This window comes from Triticum aestivum, chromosome 3B, assembly GCF_018294505.1.
Source record: "Triticum aestivum cultivar Chinese Spring chromosome 3B, IWGSC CS RefSeq v2.1, whole genome shotgun sequence".
NCBI lineage: Eukaryota > Viridiplantae > Streptophyta > Magnoliopsida > Poales > Poaceae > Triticum > Triticum aestivum.
The window spans coordinates 591,516,821-591,525,412 of NC_057801.1; the positions used below are offsets into that span (position 1 = coordinate 591,516,821).

Sequence of the window (8,592 nt, forward strand, 5' to 3'; positions counted from 1 at the left end):
GTCGGTATCCAATACCTAGTTCAATCTCGTTACCGGCAAGTCTCTTTACTCGTTACGTAATGCATCATCCCGTAACCAACTCATTGGTCACATTGCTTGCAAGGCTTATAGTGATGTGCATTACCGAGAGGGCCCAGAGATACCTCTCCGACAATCGGAGTGACAAAACCTAATCTCGAAATACGCCAACTCAACATGTACCTTCGGAGACACCTGTAGTACTCCTTTATAATCACCCAGTTACGTTGTGACGTTTGGTAGTACCCAAAGTGTTCCTCCGGTAAACGGGAGTTGCATAATCTCATAGTTACAGGAACATGTATAAGTCATGAAGAAAGCAATAGCAATATACTAAACGATCAAGTGCTAGGCTAACGGAATGGGTCATGTCAATCACATCATTCTCCTAATGATGTGATCCCATTAATCAAATGACAACACATGTCTATGGTTAGGAAACATAACCATCTTTGATTAATGAGCTAGTCAAGTAGAGGCATACTAGTTGACTATATGTTTGTCTTATGTATTCACACATGTATCATGTTTCCAGTTAATACAATTCTAGCATGAATAATAAACATTTATCATGATATGAGGAAATAAATAATAACTTTATTATTGCCTCTAGGGCATATTTCCTTCAGTCTCCCACTTGCACTAGAGTCAATAATCTAGATTACATAGTAATGATTCTAACACCCATGGAGTCTTGGTGTTGATCATGGTTTGCTCGTGAGAGAGGCTTAGTCAATGGGCCTGCAACATTCAGATCCGTATGTATCTTGCAAATTTCTATGTCTCCCACTTGGACTTGGTCCCGGATGGAATTGAAGCGTCTCTTGATGTGCTTGGTCCTCTTGTGAAATCTGGATTCCTTTGCCAAAGCAATTGCACCAGTATTGTCACAGAAGATCTTCATTGGTCCCGATGCACTAGGTATGACACCTAGATCGGAAATGAACTCCTTCATCCAGACTCCTTCATTTGCTGCTTCCGAAGCAGCTATGTACTCCGCTTCACATGTAGATCCCGCCACGACGCTTTGTTTAGAACCGCACCAACTTACAGCTCCACCGTTTAATAAAAACACATATCCGGTTTGCGATTTAGAATCGTCCGGATCAGTGTCAAAGCTTGCATCGACGTAACCATGTACGACTAGCTCTTTGTCACCTCCATATACGAGAAACATATCCTTAGTCCTTTTCAGGTATTTCAGTATGTTCTTGACCGCTGTCCAGTGATCCACTCCTGGATTACTTTGGTACCTCCCTGCCAAACTTATTGCTAAGCATACGTCAGGTCTGGTACACAGCATTGCATACATGATAGAGCCTATGGCTGAAGCATAGGGAATATCTTTCATTTTTTCTCTATCTTTTGCTGTGGTCGGGCATTGAGTTTGACTCAACTTCACACCTTGAAGCACGGGCAAGAACCCTTTCTTTGCCTGATCCATTTTGAACTTTTTCAAAATTTTATCAAGGTATGTGCTTTGTGAAAGTCCTATTAAGCATCTTGATCTATCTCTATAGATCTTGATGCCCAATATGTAAGCAGCTTCACCTAGATCTTTCATTGAAAAACTTTTATTCAAGTATCCCTTTATGCTATCCACAAATTCTATATCATTTCCAATTAATAATATGTCATCTACATATAATATCAGAAATGCTACAGAGCTCCCACTCACTTTCTTGTAAATACAGACTTCTCCAAAAGTCTGTATAAAACCATATGCTTTGATCACACTATCAAAGCGTTTATTCCAACTCCGAGATGCTTGCACCAGTCCATAAATGGATCGCTGGAGCTTGCACACTTTGTTAGCACCTTTTGGATCAACAAAACCTTCTGGCTGCATCATATACAACTCTTCTTTCAGAAATCCATTCAAGAATGCAGTTTTTACATCCATTTGCTAGATTTCATAATCATGAAATGCAGCAATAGCTAACATGATTCGGACAGACTTAAGCATCGCTACGGGTGACAAAGTCTCATCGTAGTCAACCCCTTGAACTTGTCGAAAACCTTTCGCAACAAGTCGAGCTTTATAGACAGTTACATTACCATCAGCGTCAGTCTTCTTCTTAAAGATCCATTTATTCTCAATGGCTTGCCGATCATCGGGCAAGTCAACCAAAGTCCATACTTTGTTCTCATACATGGATCCCATCTCAGATTTCATGGCCTCTAGCCATTTTACGGAATCTGGGCTCATCATCGCTTCCTCATAGTTCGTAGGTTCATCATGGTCAAGTAACATGACTTCCAGAATAGGATTACCGTACCACTCTAGTGCGGATCTTACTCTGGTAGACCTACGAGGTTCAGTAGAAACTTGATGTGAAGTTTCATGATCAATATCATTAGCTTCCTCACTAATTGGTGTAGTTGTCACAGGAACCGGTTCTTGTGATGAACTACTTTCCAACAAGGGAGTAGATACAATTATCTCATCAAGTTCTACTTTCCTCCCACTCACTTCTTTCGAGAGAAACTCCTTCTCTAGAAAGGATCCGATTTTAGCAATAAAAATCTTGCCCTCAGATATGTGATAAAAGGTGTACCCAATGGTCTCTTTTGGGTATCCTATGAAGACACATTTCTCCGATTTAGGTTCGAGCTTATCTGGTTGAAGTTTCTTCACATAAGCATCGCAGCCCCAAACTTTAAGAAACGACAACTTTGGTTTCTTGCCAAACCACAGTTCATAAGGCGTCGTCTCAACGGATTTTGATGGTGCCCTATTTAACGTGAATGCGGTCGTCTCTAAAGCATAACCCCAAAATGATAGCGGTAAATCAGTAAGAGACATCATAGATCGCACCATATCTAGTAAAGTACGATTACGACGTTCGGACACACCATTTCATTGTGGTGTTCCGGGTGGCGTGAGTTGTGAAACTATTCCGCATTGTTTCAAATGTAACCAAACTCGTAACTCAAATATTCTCCTCCACGATTAGATCGTAGATACTTTATTTTCTTGTTACGATGATTTTCCACTTCACTCTGAAATTCTTTGAACTTTTCAAATTTTTCAGACTTGTGTTTCATCAAGTACATATACCCATATCTGCTCAAGTCATCTGTGAAGGTGAGAAAATAACGATACCCGCTGCGAGCTTCAACATTCATTGGCCCACAAACATCAGTATGTATGATTTCCAACAAATCAGTTGCTCGCTCCATAGTTCCGGAGAACGGCGTTTTAGTCATCTTGCCCATAAGGCACGGTTTACAAGTACCAAGTGATTCATAATCAAGTGATTCTAAAAGCCCATTAGTATGGAGTTTCTTCATGCGCTTTACACCGATATGACCTAAACGGCAGTGCCATAAATAAGTTGCACTATCATTATCAACTCTGCATCTTTTGGTTTCAACACTGAATATGTGTATCACTACTATCGAGATTCAATAAAAATAGACCACTCTTCAAGGGTGCATGACCATAAAATATATTACTCATATAAATAGAACAACCATTATTCTCTGATTTAAATGAATAACCGTCTCGCATCAAACAAGATCCAGATATAATGTTCATGCTTAACGCTGGCACCAAATAACAATTATTTAGGTCTAAAACTAATCCCGATGGTAGATGTAGAGGTAGCATGCCGACCGCGATCACATCGACTTTGGAACCATTTCCCACGCGCATCGTCACCTCGTCCTTAGCCAATCTTCGCTTAATCCGTAGTCCCTTTGTTCACTTTGCCATCCTTCTTATCCGCCAAATACTTGGCGTAGTTCCGCTTCCAGTTCCAAGTCTTCTTGCAGTAGAAGCACTCAGTTTCAGGCTTTGGTCCAGACTTGGGTTTCTTCTCTTGAGCAGCAACTTGTTTGCTGTTCTTCTTGAAGTTCCCCTTCTTCTTCTCGTTGCCCTTTTTCTTGAAACTGGTGGTCTTGTTAACCATCAACACTTGATGCTCCTTCTTGATTTCTACCTCCATAGCTTTTAGCATTGCGAAGAGCTCGGGAATAGTCTTGTCCATCCCTTGCATATTATAGTTCATCACGAAGCTCTTGTAGCTTGGTGGCAGTGATTGGAGAATTCTGTCAATGACACTATCATCAGGAAGATTAACTCCCAGTTGAATCAAGTGATTATTATACCCAGACATTTTGAGTATGTGTTCACTGACAGAACTATTCTCTTCCATCTTGCAGCTATAGAACTTATTGGAGACTTCATATCTCTCAATCCGGGCATTTGCTTGAAATATTAACTTCAACTCCTGGAACATCTCATATGCCCCATGACGTTCAAAACGTCGTTGAAGACCCGGTTCTAAGCCGTAAAGCATGGCACATTGAACTATCGAGTAGTCATCAGCTTTGCTCTGCCAGACGTTCTTAACGTCGTCAGTTGCATCAGCAGCAGGCCTGGCACCCAGCGGTGCTTCCAGGACATAATTCTTCTGTGCAGCAATGAGGATAATCCTCAGGTTACGGACCTATTCCGTGTAATTGCTACCATCATCTTTCAACTTTGCTTTCTCAAGGAACGCATTAAAATTCAACGGAACAACAACACGAGCCATCTATCTACAACAAACATAGACAAGCAAAATACTATCAGGTACTAAGTTCATGATAAATTTAAGTTCAATTAATCATATTACTTAAGAACTCCCACTTAGACAAACATCTCTCTAGTCATCTAAGTGATCACGTGATCCAAATCAACTAAACCATGTCCGATCATCACGTGAAATGGAGTAGTTTCAATGGTGAACATCATTATGTTGATCATATCTACTATATGATTCACGCTCGACCTTTCGGTCTCCGTGTTCCGAGGTCATATTGTATATGCTAGGCTCGTCAAGTTTAACCCGAGTATTCCGCGTGTGCAACTGTTTTGCACCCGTTGTATTTGAACGTAGAGCCTATCACACCCGATCATCACGTGGTGCCTCAGCACGAAGAACTTTCACAACGGTGCATACTCAGGGAGAACACTTCTTGATAATTAGTGAGAGATCATCTTAAAATGCTACCGTCAATCAAAGCAAGATAAGATGCATAAAGGATAAACATCACATGCAATCAATATAAGTGATATGATATGGCCATCATCATCTTGTGCTTGTGATCTCCATCTTCGAAGCACCATCGTGATCACCATCGTCACCGGCACGACACCTTGATCTCCATCGTAGCATCGTTGTCGTTACGCCATCTATTGCTTCTACGACTATCGCTACCGCTTAGTGATAAAGTAAAGCAATTACAGGGCGTTTGCATTTCATACAATAAAGCGACAACCATATGGCTCCTGCCAGTTGCCGATAACTTCGGTTACAAAACATGATCATCTCATACACTACAACAAAAAACCCCATATAACAACACATATGCAGCAACGAAAATAGCATAAGCGTTGTTTAGTTCAACCCCCACCTCCCCACTTAGCGTTAACCACCCCCATTCCCTCCCCAAGGAAAAAAAACTAAACTTCGTGTACCCACCTCCACCTTATCCTTAAAAAAAAAAATTTCTATCCCATCTGGCCATCTCCCCCTATCTCCTGATTCCTCTCTCACCCGAGCTCCATTGCCATCATCCTGCCGTCGCCACCTCCCATTAGGCCTTGCTCCGCCCCCTCCCCCCCTGAGAATCCTCCGATGCTCGGCCACCGCGACGGCCTCTGCGCCCCTGCACGTGTCCTTGCAGCACCGGCGCTGTTCGTGCTCCTCCGGTTTGTCGGCTCACCAACAGCCGTGTCTCCGCGTGCGGCCTTCTCCAGGGGCTCGACGGTGCCGCCCCGCCTCGTCTATCTCGACTCCAACATTGATGTTTCAGTGAGGCACTCCTCCCCTCTGCTATTACCCTCTCTGATCCTTTGTGGCGTGGCTTTTTTTTTTGCGGAAACTTTGTGGCGTGGCTACTAGGGCTTGTAGTCGTGGCATCGTAGATCGCGGCTGTATACAGCATCAACTGCGGGCACTCTCTCCTATGGAGGCTTCCATGGTCGCATGTGTCATACCAACCACTCACCTAGATTCATATCCGTCAAGAACGTGTATTTCTCACCTCAAAAAAAAAGAACGTGTATTTCTCTTATCCCCAATAATGAGTTCTGCCTAATTTAACGAAATGGTGGCCTCTATAATTACATTGGGATTTGGTGCTCCAGCTTCTCTGAACTTCGACTTGTGACATGGGTGGAACAATTAGGTACGAGATTTGTCAACATGTTTGTCCACTTCCACTTCAATTGGTCAACGAATATTTATACTACTGTACTTAAGTTATGATGGTGACCCACTCTTTTTGTTGGAGGAAACCTGATCCTATTGTTGTGAATGTTTTTGCTGGTGATCATCTACTTTAGTTGTGCAGACCATAATGGTGTTTTCACATATACTATCCGTATATATTTGCGTAAATGTCTACCGTACTCTGGAGTGCTAGATTATACTCCAAAACAAAATAACTATTTGCCTCGGATGACTATTCAACAGTCTTGTTGGGATATCATCAATGCTTGCATCTTCCGTGGCTTATAAGGAGAGAATCTAGTTCTATGTGGAAACAGGGGTTATTGATTAATTAATTAATTAATTATTCACTTCTTTTACAAAAACATTCGTTGTCAAGGAGGCAACAGGAATATATTAGGCATGAGTATACAAAACAACACATTAAGAAGGTATATAAATCATAGTCTAGACATCTCACACTTGCCAGCATGCGAAAGTATGTAGGTACATTTGATTCATTTGAACTATTTTGTTTAACTTTAGGTACTTCTAAGTACTGAAACCTTTGTATTTATTTGCATGTTATGATGAATTGCAATCTTTTGTAGATCAGAAGGATGCATCACAACAAGAATGCTTCGCGAGATGCCACACTAAATCTTTAATTCTCAGTAGTATTTGAATTAGACGTCGTTACTTCGTGAACATGATCTTGCAGGTTTACAGGAAATATTAAAGAATACAAAGCTACTTGAGATAATCAGATTGGAAATTTGCATGAGTGCTGCAACCTGGGAAGATAAATAGGACCAGTGATGATGGCAGCACATCAATGACATCATGTAGGTGTGGTGTTCATCCATCCCTTATCTCTTTGTGTGTGTGTGCGCTGGCGTGTGTATATGTATCCCATCTTCATATGCCATGCTAATTGTTCATTTAGATCGATCTCTCTCCCAACACGTTTATCCCATGTATTTGGTATCATCTTATAAACGATTGATTAGTCACGTCCAACTCTTCCTAGATTATTTCAAGTGTGATGTCTCTGAAGAAAAATAATGTCACTGGAGGTAACGTCGTATTGTAATTTGCGTAAGTGTTAGTTCGTGTTTGCACTAGTAATCTGTTTTCTTTCTGAAGGATCTTAACTATTGATGCAGACGATTGTAGGTTAATTAATTGTAACAACAGCTCTATGCCTCTGCCTATTCTTACGCTCTGACTTTTGAAGTACAAACCGATGAAAAGGTAAGTTTAAAAGTCACCTGGAGCCTTTTCTAATTTAGATTTTTTTTCTACAAGTTATGATGTATCAGACTCCATTAATCTCTTTGTTCAAGAGAAGCATGCAACGGTACACATAACAGAGCAACCACAAGTTTTATGTTCCAGGACTTGTTAAGTGTATTTTCAAATATATGATGCATGTGAACTTGTTTAAGTCAGCACAAAGCTCCATATGATAGCAGTTATTTGTTCCTAAGTGAGAAAATACATTAACGTGTTTGCCTAACTTACCATGCATGGAAGCTACTAATTTACCTACTGTACAAATCCCTTTATGTTATCAGGTTCATAAGCTAAACAGAACATTATATTACATGATCCTAGAGTGCAAGATATACAAACTGAGGCCAGTCTTGATTTTAGCCTACTGCTGTGATAATTCTAGAGCTTTTATTTCTAAGAAAAGGATATGATAAGAACAGATGTTACTAAGTTGTTACGTAAAAAGCTGGTGCTAAGATATCTTGGTTGGTAGCTTGCACTTTAAATTCGCCCAGAACTTATTTATTATCCAAAGTGGTATACTGAACTGCTCGTCTTTCCTTCATTGCTCACAGAAAGATGAAGATTGTGCAATTTATTTTAGCTAGAACTGGCAGGAACTATCTTCAGGATGTGGAGTTATGGATGCGAAGAGAAACTGTTTATTCTTGGTTTTAGTGAATGAAGGTTGAACATATTAGTCTAGATGCTCATGTGATGAGCTTAGCTTTTTGTTTTCTGCAATGATGCTTCGATTTGTTTCTTTGTACAGTGCACATGTTCTTGTTAAAAACATGTGTACAAGTTGAAGGTAGAATTTGTAATCATCAGTTCATTCTGATGGGCAATACTTAGAACAAAGCACATAAATATAGATATCATGTATTCTTCGGATGGTGTCCTTTGTAAAGCAACATTGTTGGTTTAATATATGAGGCCTTTATTACAATATTGCATCTCCTGTACAGTAGCAACATTGGCCTAATAATCTATGTAGCAGTTCATTTAAGAGTTGCAATGGTTTATTTTCCCCATTTGAAATCCAATTGTGTAGGGTAACCACCAACGGATATGTAGTGTTGTTAAGCTCTAGTTT

The 8,592-nt window shown here is 40.5% G+C and overlaps 1 long non-coding RNA gene across 1 annotated transcript; it reads left to right on the plus strand.

Moving 5' to 3' along the window:
* The first annotated feature begins 5,539 nt into the window (after positions 1–5,539).
* Positions 5,540–8,386, plus strand: LOC123065822 (uncharacterized). Its single transcript, XR_006431145.1, has 2 exons — positions 5,540–7,475; positions 8,072–8,386. It is a non-coding gene; the product is annotated as an uncharacterized lncRNA (long non-coding RNA).
* Positions 8,387–8,592: the final 206 nt, after the last annotated feature.